General features: G+C 45.9%; 1 protein-coding gene across 10 annotated transcripts in view; it reads right to left on the reverse strand.

The window, feature by feature from the left end:
- Window positions 1-10,000, reverse strand: part of LOC111145276 (early B-cell factor 3) — a 115,460-nt gene that overhangs the window by 98,339 nt on the left and 7,121 nt on the right. The gene's annotated exons all lie outside the window — the stretch shown is intronic.

Below are 10,000 nucleotides of genomic sequence, written 5' to 3' on the forward strand. Positions count from 1 at the left end.
TTTTATTCAGGGCATTAGTAAAAGTTTCCACTCGTTAGAAGATATCGCTTCCATTTCCTTCAAAAAAAAAAAAAAAAAAAAAAAATCCTGTTCCCAGCTCTGATTTGTTAAAAAACAGAAAGGAAACAAGAGTAAAAGCAAGTAATGTAACAGAGAATAAATCAAAACATGATTAAAAAGACCGTAGCAGGTTTCAAATCACGTGCCCCCGGCTTCACCACCTTCAGGTTACTAGACCCTCCATCCTCGCCCTGCGAGGGTCTGCCCTGTCGACTGGTCAACTCTGTTTGACCCCCAGCACACGCAATAAGTTACCATAACACGCAACTCTGAAACAATGTAAATTAGTTACTGCTCACAGTCTAATAAATGGGAACAAATGTGTTTCGGGCTGGAAGGGGGTTCTGGATGCTCTAATTGCTGGGGATAATTATAATGGGGTCTTGGGGAACATAAGCAGTAGCCATGACAAACACCCCCAGCCCAGCAAATGCGCTACTGACCACAAGACTTGTAACAGTCCCTCTTTTTTTTCTTGAGGTTAAATATACTTATAGACCTTGCGTAATTCACGATCATGTATGAAAGCCTGTATTGCAGAGCTTTTTCTTGGATTGTTGTGGGCATGTGATACTCGAGGGGAGCAGAAAGTCCAACACAAAAGCTTTGGTGACCAGCAGAAATGGGAGAGGATCAGCCCTTCATGAGGGCAGCGGGAGAGGGCCGGGTCTCTTTCTGAGCTGCACAAAGGCACACCTCTGGACAGGGAACCTGGCTGTTTATTAACTTGCGTAGCTCATTTATTTGTTCAAAGTAATGATCTTTGGGAAAAGGGCTGTTATATTTAGAACCTGCTTGTCAAATTTAATAAATGATAGTTATTGCCATTTTCTCCCCTGAAAGCACTTTCCCAGATCCTTCTCACCTTCCCTGGGGTCCCCGCCGGCCAAGGACCGATGGGCAGCCCGCATCTCGGTAACTGATGGCTGCTGTCCGGTGGCCGGATCAGGCCGATGACCGCGGACGGTGGGGATGAGCATCACGTCTAATCCAATCCCCCACTTATTTCCTGACCCAATCTTCCTGATGTCAGAGGACGAATCGCTTCATTGAGAAAATGGAAATGGATGGGGGAGCTCCCTTTGGCAGCGATTCCAATAACCAAATATCAGGATGGAGAGACAGGAGAGAGGCTGCTGGGGACCACCCCACCCCGCACACTGATCTGATTTACAAACCTCTCCTAATGTGAACCAAATGCTCTGGGTGTGAATTCATACTTAGCCATAAAACCCTTTCGTTGCTCTGTCTCGTATTAAATACCACATATAACTCTCAGCAGGTTTTATGCTGTATTTCACTGTCAGCAATGGCTAAAGCTGGCCTAACATTTTGTTTGGCAATTAGGAAAATTTGTAGTTTAATTTATTAAACCAAAAAAGCCAACAACTATGCTGAATGCTGAATTCATGCCATTTTTAGGCCACAGTGTAGCATACTTGCCTTCCAATAATTTAATCATTCTCCTTCTATGGCCTATGCTATTTAAATATCCCAAAGAAGTATTACTTGGGTGGGGAGGGAACCCTGATAATAAGCAAAATGGAGTCATACCACTTAAACAAATTCTTGGTAAAAGGTGTGCATTTCTTTGCAAAGGAGCCGACTGTTTAAAAAAAAAAAAAAAAAAAAATGAGGAGCTCCTGTGGCACAATCGGTTAGCGCACAGTACTTATTTCAAAATAAATAAATAAATAAATAAATAATGGGCAGGGCATGTAAATTTCTAAAATCCACGAGAAACCCAGACAGTATCCAAAAATCCAAACAGCATGTCACTGTGTGCAGTGATAAGCGCACAAGTAAGGGAGTTTATTACAAAAACACAAAGACATTAAATGAAAGGGAAAATATCACCCAGAAACCTTTAAAAAAAGGAAAAAAATAGAAATTCCAAATGTATTGTCTGTGGCTATAAAGCCACAAAAATACACAGAAGTTCTTAAATGTGGATTTGTAAGTGAAAGAAACTAATCTGAGAAGGCTACGTTCTGTAGGATTCCAAATATATGCCGTTCTGGAAAAGGCAAATCTATGGAGACAGCAGAGAGAAGAATATTGGTCAGGGACAATGGGTACAGAGGCACGAACAGTGGACTGATATATAATATGACATAAACTGTGGACTTTGCTTTATGTACAACGTATCAGTGTTGGTTCATCAATTTGTAACAATGTGCCCACTCACACAAGACCTTACCAAAAGGAACTGTGGCAACTTTGTACTTCCTGCTCCTGTTTCTATAAACCTTGAACTGCTCTAAAAAATACAGTCTAGGGGCCCCTGGCTGGCTCAGTCAGTAGAGCATGGAACTCCTGACAGGGTTGTGAGTTCGAGCCCCACACTGGGCCTACTTAAAAAAAAAAAAAAAAACTATTAATTTTTTCTAAAAAGCAGCCTCAGACCATCTTGGAATCTGTCTCAGATGCAGAGGAAGGATGTGCCAAGTTGGGGTGATTGTCTCTGGTGCGGGTGTGGAATCCGTGGCCCCACTCCCTGACCACCCATGCCCCAGCATCAGTTTATGCCTCAGGGTCTTTCTTCCTCACCGACCATGGGGTGTCACTTACAGAGCTGGATGGCTGCGTGATTCTGAGCCCTGACACTGGGGAAGGACAGCTGTGAGGAAATTGGCCAGAAAAGGGTTTAGGGACCTACAGACCATACCCCTGGCACCGAAGGTCTTAGAAGACTTAGGGGATTGTCAGGGAGGAGTATTCCCTGACCGCTCCCCACTGTCAAGTTGGTTTTGTTGGGTGTTATTTGAAATAAAAGGGGCACCTTCCCTAACGGGCCAACCCCGCCCAGAGTTGGTGTGACCTGACCACCCCGGCCCCAGACACACCCCTGTGCTGCACATAGGTCACCCTCCGACAGCCCCACACCAGGGGCGGCCTCCAGACCCCTTTTTCAGGGACTCCATCACATCCAGATTGGCCACTCCTGCAAAGGTTTTCCATTTCTGTGAAAACGGACATCAAGGTGTGAGGCTGTGCAGCCTTTACTGGGACGGTGGGCCTCAGGCCAAGGCTGGTCTTGCCCCTTCTGGAATCTCATCATGAGAAGGGCAAATGTTTTCAGGGCCTTCAACACTGCCCAAGTTTCGTCTTGTTTTAACAGGGCACCCTGCCCCCAACTGCTTTCTGCTGAGAGACAGGGAAAAGGAAAAATATAGGCGAGGAGGGAGGAGGGAAGGGGAGGGGAAGGGGAGGGGGGAAGGGAGGGAGAAGAGGGAGGAGGGGGGCCAGGAGAGGTGGGAGAGAAGAGGGAGGAGGGGGAGGCGGAGGCAGGGGGCGCGGCTGGAGCTGCCTGTCTGGGCTAAGCACGGCCTCCTCCCCAGATGTGTGAGCGGCTCCCTCCACACCCAGCAGAGACAAGCTGGAGCCGACTCCTTCCGTCAGTGGGGCCTGGGCTCTGCGTCCTACACCAGCTCGAGCCCTTCCTTTCCGCACATGTTAAACTCATTTCCTAGTGAATTACTGGGGAAGCACGGCGCTGCTGCCTTCGGATGCCACGAGGGCGTCCGCGGCTGCCCCCCCCACCGGCCCCCACCGCCCCCCGTGCATGCGGAGTGTTCTCCAGCGGAGAAACTTCCAGCGAAGGAATTAGAGGGATATTTTTCATGTGTTTTGTTTTGAAAGGGAAAGGGAAATGAGGGATTCGAAAACCAACCAAAGTAAGAGTTTCCCGGCACCAGCTCCACGGTGCTCTCCACCGGACTGGTGGCAAATTTATAGCATTTATTACGCTCAGAGATAGGACAGACTGTTTTCTGAATAAATAGTTTAGAAAACAGTTTCTCCTGAAGCGGCTGCGATTTAATGAACCCTGGTTACCCTCAAAGACTAAGAAGCTTATAAAATGCAACCAAAAAAAACCACAAAAAAAAAAAAAAACCCTTAACACATAAAATGCCTCTGCTTATTTCTCTCAATTAGAGACATATTTTTTTATTTTAAAGCATTAATAATACCAGCATAATGTCTCATTATGCGGACTTTCGACCACAAACATTTTCGGGAGATTTGCTACGAAGATAAACAAACAAGAGGAGCTTGTGTTCTGGCCGGCTAACCGGAGTGCATGGTTTTCATTTTCTCCGAGTCTAAGCCCCAGAAGCCAGGCCAAGCGCAGGCTTAAGCTCCCTGAGTTTTCACTTCCTGTACCCCTACTTGTCAATCACTTCCTGTCTGCGACGACAGTGTCCATCACCAGTGCGTGGGATTTTTATCTCCTCCACCGTGCCTCCCGATGCCCCTGTTGGTTTGAATTCCGGCCAATTATTCACCATCGCTGAAAAGTAGCCGAAAGCACGGCGGCGATGCTAGCCACCGACACGCAGCGAGGACCACCGTCCTCCGGGTTGTCTCCTAAACTCTCTGATGAGGCCGGCGCCTCCTGCGTTCTTCGGCGGCACGAGAAGGCCTCTGGCCAGCCCCAATTATCTCCTGGTGCCCAGAGAGTAATTATTTGCTTCCTGTAAGCATGCGTAACAGAACCCCGAGTTTGGACGGCTTTCCATAAGGTAATCCAATTCATCCAAGCCATCCTAACACAATTACAGGCACTGGCAGTATCTTTGCTTTTCACCTGATAAGGCTGCCGCAGAGGCGCGGGATGGCTTGCGTCAACATACCTCGTGGAGTATAGCTTCTGACAGCCCTGCCTGCAGCCCCTCCCTGCCGCCCCTGCATTTTCAAGCCCGGCCTGCGGCCCTGGGCTCCTGCAGCCGCGAGGAGGCCTCTCCCTTGCACAGGAGGAGGAGAATCGAGTCGTTTGAGAGCCTTGCGGAAGTCATTACGGGTGTGTGGCTTGTTTTAAAACCCAGCCCTTGCCTGGCTTGGCCAGGGAGTCCTTACCCAGGCCAGGCAGCCATAAATCTCTGCAGGGCTCCCGGCCTCAACCAGAGGCGCAGGCCCTGGGCCTGGTGGGGGCCCTGAACCACGGTGGCAGCCGGCTGCCCTCCCCGTGGCACGCGGGGGCAGTGAGCACGCGGGCTTAGCGTGCATGACGGAGAGCCACGAGTCCTGGGGCGCCCAGGGAGGGAAACACACAAAGTGGGATCTGTTTCTGGTGTCCCCCTATTTAAGTGAAAGCCTGTCATTGTGACTCAGTAATGTGGTGCTTCCTCTCCTGTTTATTTTCAGAAGTTTATGAAAAAAAAATTTTTTTAAAGGCTGAATGAGCACGGTGAACTTTTTGCCTCTCCCCACCGGGGTGCCAGGGCATAAAACAGCCATTCACACCTGAGTGTGAGAAGCCAGATGGGGCTGGTGCCAGGCAGAGTCAGACTCTTTGTAGCCACATCCATTCATCCAAAGTGTGCCTTCGTATTGCCAAATTCTAGCCAGTATCTGCCCTTCACTCAAGTCCCAGTGCAGTAAAACAGCCCCTGAGCCGAACCATGTCTCAGACGCACAGCCAGCACCGAGAGAAGGGCTCCAGGACCTGCAGGCCTATTCGCTGATAATTATATTCACATCTTGAAGAGAACCGAGAAGGAAAAATTAACACCAAACTGTACTGTTTTCATCGCGTTATGCAGATGAAATGACACGTTGTCGTTTAAGAAGTTAATAAACAGTATCCATTTTGCAGGTTCTCCAAATGCTACTGAATAGAAAACCCTGGGTCCCTAAATGATGTGTAATTAAAATTATTTTTAAAATCCTCCTTGACAGGCCGGGGCTTAGCCAAAATGTAAATGACATTAAAGAAGACAATGAATTTAATTTTATTTAATGTCCCTTTTTGCAGATCCTCATTTACATAGCATTTTTAACAAAAGCGTTGACCTTATAAATGCTGGCATTTGTACAGCTCCCTCAGAGCTGGATTTAATCACGCTCGTGCAAAGCCGTGAGGGAGGAAGCTTTAAGTTCTCTGCTTGGAGACGGAGTAGGAATAAAAACAGTGGGACTGGTCAAATGTTTATCCTCCCCGCTTCTGAAAACAACCTGACAAGAAGATGTAAGGGGCTGGGGAATAGCCCGGTGCTGTTTGTAAGGCTTGGTAATAATCATACATAATCGTTTGGAAATATAGCTAATAAAAAATATAATGAGTGTTCAGCAAAATCGGCATTAGGCCCAAATTACATGATATTAATACTTGAACAGGTGCAGAAAGGCGCTTTAAATGAGGTAAATGAATAAAATGTCCCAGAGCACAACTGTGTGTGCTGACAAAAAGTCAATGCCATGAATAATTCAGTGAGGAGGACTGCCAGCAAAGGTCGGCTCTCTTTGACCTTTGTGACAGGAAGTGAAAGGAAACACTGTTGACTAAAAAAAAAAAAGAAGAAGAAGAAGAAGAAGTAGAAGAAGAAAGAAAGGGAAAAAAGAAAGAAAGAAAGAAAGAAAATCTCCAATCGGTCTTCAGCTACCCTTCTGCAATCACTTTAAAGGTGTAAACTTAAAAAGCGCAAATGAATCAAAGTGAGGCTTTGGAGGGGCGGGGTGGGGGGCGTGCAAGTTAAAATGGTCGGTAGTTAGCACATCTGACTAAGGACAATGTGAAATCGCAGACAATGAAAGGTTAAGTAAATAATATTTTTCTACAACCCCATGTCAATTATGTATAAAAATCTGAGGTCAGCTGAAAAGTATTTTCAGAGCCCACAGGGTTGAAATTTTGTAACAGCTGTTAAATATGACAAAACTCCCCCCCCCCCCAAACTAGAGCTATTCCAAACTCTGTATGAGAGAAAATGGGATAAACAGATGTCTGGCTTCCAGACAGGAAAGTAGGACAGACTTGGAATGATAAGTCTCCCAAACTCTATAGCCTAATGCCAGATTTATTGGGGAGGGGGCACTGCCGGCCGCAGCGGTGCCAGCAAGCAGGACGCCGGAGACGGTGCCATCTGGAACCGCCCCGCCGCGCACGCTCCCGGCACTGGGCGGGCACACGGTGTGCGACCGGCCTGCTTGGACAGTCACGGCACCCGGGTTCCCACCGCCTCGCAGGTTGCAACAGTTGGACCGTGCACCTCCCGTCCACGTGGGCCAGGCAAGGAAGGGAGGTGAGAGCATGGACCTTCCCAGGCACTTCCAGAAGGCCTCAGGGAGCACACCAGGCTGGCACGGGAGGAGGACGAGAGCCAAAGTGTGGTTCTGGTTTAGCAGCTACACCGACATCCTGTAATCATTTACAGCCCTTGGAATGTACGGGTGAAACAAGAGAGATTTATCTGTTCATAGTTGGGATATGTGGACAATGGGTGTTCCTAATGAAGACCATCTGCTTTTGTGTTTTCCCAGAAAACATTATTCCATGAGGACAATGATACTCCCATCCTTTTCAGGAAAACCGTAAAAAATTATGCATACATATGCAGATGCGTACACACAAACACAGATACACATACATGTGGGTGTGTGTGCCTGGGTGTGTACACACACACACACACACACACACACACACCCTTTCCCTCCTTGCATCTGGCTCTCCACAGGTCCCTGCGACGCACCATAGATGCTCTCTCCCGCAGTTCCTCTTTATGGATCACGCTTTTTACTTTACAATGTTACGTTTCCCCTTTCCTTTACCCCCATAAGTTGTTACATTATCTTACATAAACTCCAGTGTAATTATATTTGTGGAGCTATAAAAAATGGTTTCTCTGGCATTGTTTTATGAGGAAGAAAACAGTTAACGTAAGTGAAACCCTCGCAATAAATTAAAAGGGTTTGGTTATGCTTTTCCCCTCTTTTTGACTCTGAAGGGTCTTCTGTGCTGTTCATGAGTATTTAATGCTTCTGAAAGATAACTAAATTGTGTAATTAATTGATTTAAGGCATCGGAGTCTATAGAATGTGATTTCCCTGCCAGAGCGGAAAGATTACTCCTCTGTTCTCATAACACAGAAAAGCAGTCTCGGCGTGCCGGAAAAGGCTCGGTGTGGGTTAGAACAAATGTGGGCCCATTGATCTCAATTCAGGTTGGAATTATTGGTTTATATCCTCAGGACAAATATGCCTTATCTGGTCAGAACCTGCTAAATGTATCCAAAGGCCACAAGGAGCTGGCGAAGCACATTGTATATAATTCTTTTTTAAGCCGACTAACCAAGTGATGACATTGCTGATGGGGACCTGTAGACGGACTCACCAACCTGATGGGATATTTTATCCTGCAATACTCAAGAGGGAACGCAGGCTAGAAACTCAACATAAGCAACTAATTTTAGGAGGCAACACACACCCCACAGAAATGACTATCATTACGAAATTGAAACACATCTCAGTTCACGAAAGACTGCCTCTCTCTAAAGATATTCCCCTCCTGTAGGTGTTTTTCTTTCTCTGATTAACACAACTTGCCCTAGTGAACAGGAGAGTCTTCATTTTTCCTCTTGAAATTCACCTACAACTGGAGATTGGGCCAATACAGCAACCATGTCACGAGGATTTACATCAAGCAGCAAAATGCAAATAGTATTTATCCATTATAAGTGACAACTCTCTTAAGAATGCTAAAAATGTACCTTCTATTTGTCCTGCGAAGAAAACTGTCCTTACCTTAAAATTCTTAACGTGGAAGGTGATTAAAATTCCTATAAAATTGTCATATCTTTGAATTGAGAAGCAGAGCAGATTTTTCATCAATAATTAAGACCTCCAAAGCATTTATGCCAGGCGTGAAAGGAGCTGCAATCCTCCGTATTCAAATAAACTTAGTAAACCCATTAACCAAATGTTTTTACATTTTTCCCCTCCTCTCATGCTTCTAGAATATCAAACGATCACACACTTCTCTTACTTAGATGAGAAAGGTATCAGTAATTTTAGCAAACACTTTAATTAACCAAATATAAGAGAGCATTCAGACATGAATTACAGTGTACGTTTCCGCATATCAAGGGAAGCTATTTGCCATTGTGTGATTGCAACCGAGTATTAAAAGTTGCTGGCTATCAATAGTCGATAAATGACGGACTGTCACACAAACCCAAAATGATTCTGAAGGGGAAACACAGCTTCCAAAACGTTAGTTGGATCAGCCTGAGTACTCCACTATCGTGCCATGCGGAAAACCACACAATCTGAAAGCAAGTCATCTTTTCAGAATGTACCAACATCACAAATCGAAGACAGCTCGAAAGATGAAACACTTGGCAGTCCTGGATCCCGAGCAAACAGGCACTGCCTCTTCAAGCATCTCCCACTCAGACAAGATTCCAAGAGCTGCTCAAACACTTTCAGCCAATCAAAAATAAAATAAAATAAATTCAGTTACAAGACGACAATCCGAGGCTGTGTGATTTCCATAGCCACAACACTACAGACAAATATAATTATATTGATTTTTGTAGCTGGAGTTCCATAAAGTGTTGAACTTGTTCTCAATTGAGTGACGGCCACAACTGGCCAGCCCTATTTGATTACTAATAAGAGAGCTGTCCCTTCTGTCAGATAGCGAACATTCTCCACTAAGCAAACAGCTATTCCAGTTAGTTAAACATTAGCATTGCTCGCCACTGGTGGCGCATATTTCTTTAGGCTTAACTCATAGAGTTTTCCGGGTTTAATTTTTCAGACACTGGACAGCAAAGTTCACGATCAAAAGATAACTTTGTAATGAAAGCTGCTGAAACTCAACCCCTATTCAAAACAGTCTAAACCTGCTTCACAAAACCGGTGTCATATGTACACGCCTAACATTTATTCGATTTGGGTACCAGTTGCAAAATCTGCGGTCATTCATGCCCTGGGCCTTCTGCTGTTCCCCATTGTTGGGAAGAAAGCAACCCTCGTCCCCTCCAGGTCACCGAAAGCCAGCGACCTGGGTGAGTGCTCCAAGAGGAGGGTGGGAGGAAGTGTTTTTGTTGTTTCAACTAAAGCAATGCCAAGCGCACATTAGCACTATTAGGACTAATGATTAGTATCTTAAAAGGATGCAACATTGCCCAAGGAGGATGATAGATAGCCAGCTGAG

This window comes from Enhydra lutris, unplaced genomic scaffold (genome assembly GCF_002288905.1).
Source record: "Enhydra lutris kenyoni isolate GAN:26980312 unplaced genomic scaffold, ASM228890v2 scaffoldscaffold12, whole genome shotgun sequence".
In the NCBI taxonomy this organism is placed as follows: domain Eukaryota; kingdom Metazoa; phylum Chordata; class Mammalia; order Carnivora; family Mustelidae; genus Enhydra; species Enhydra lutris.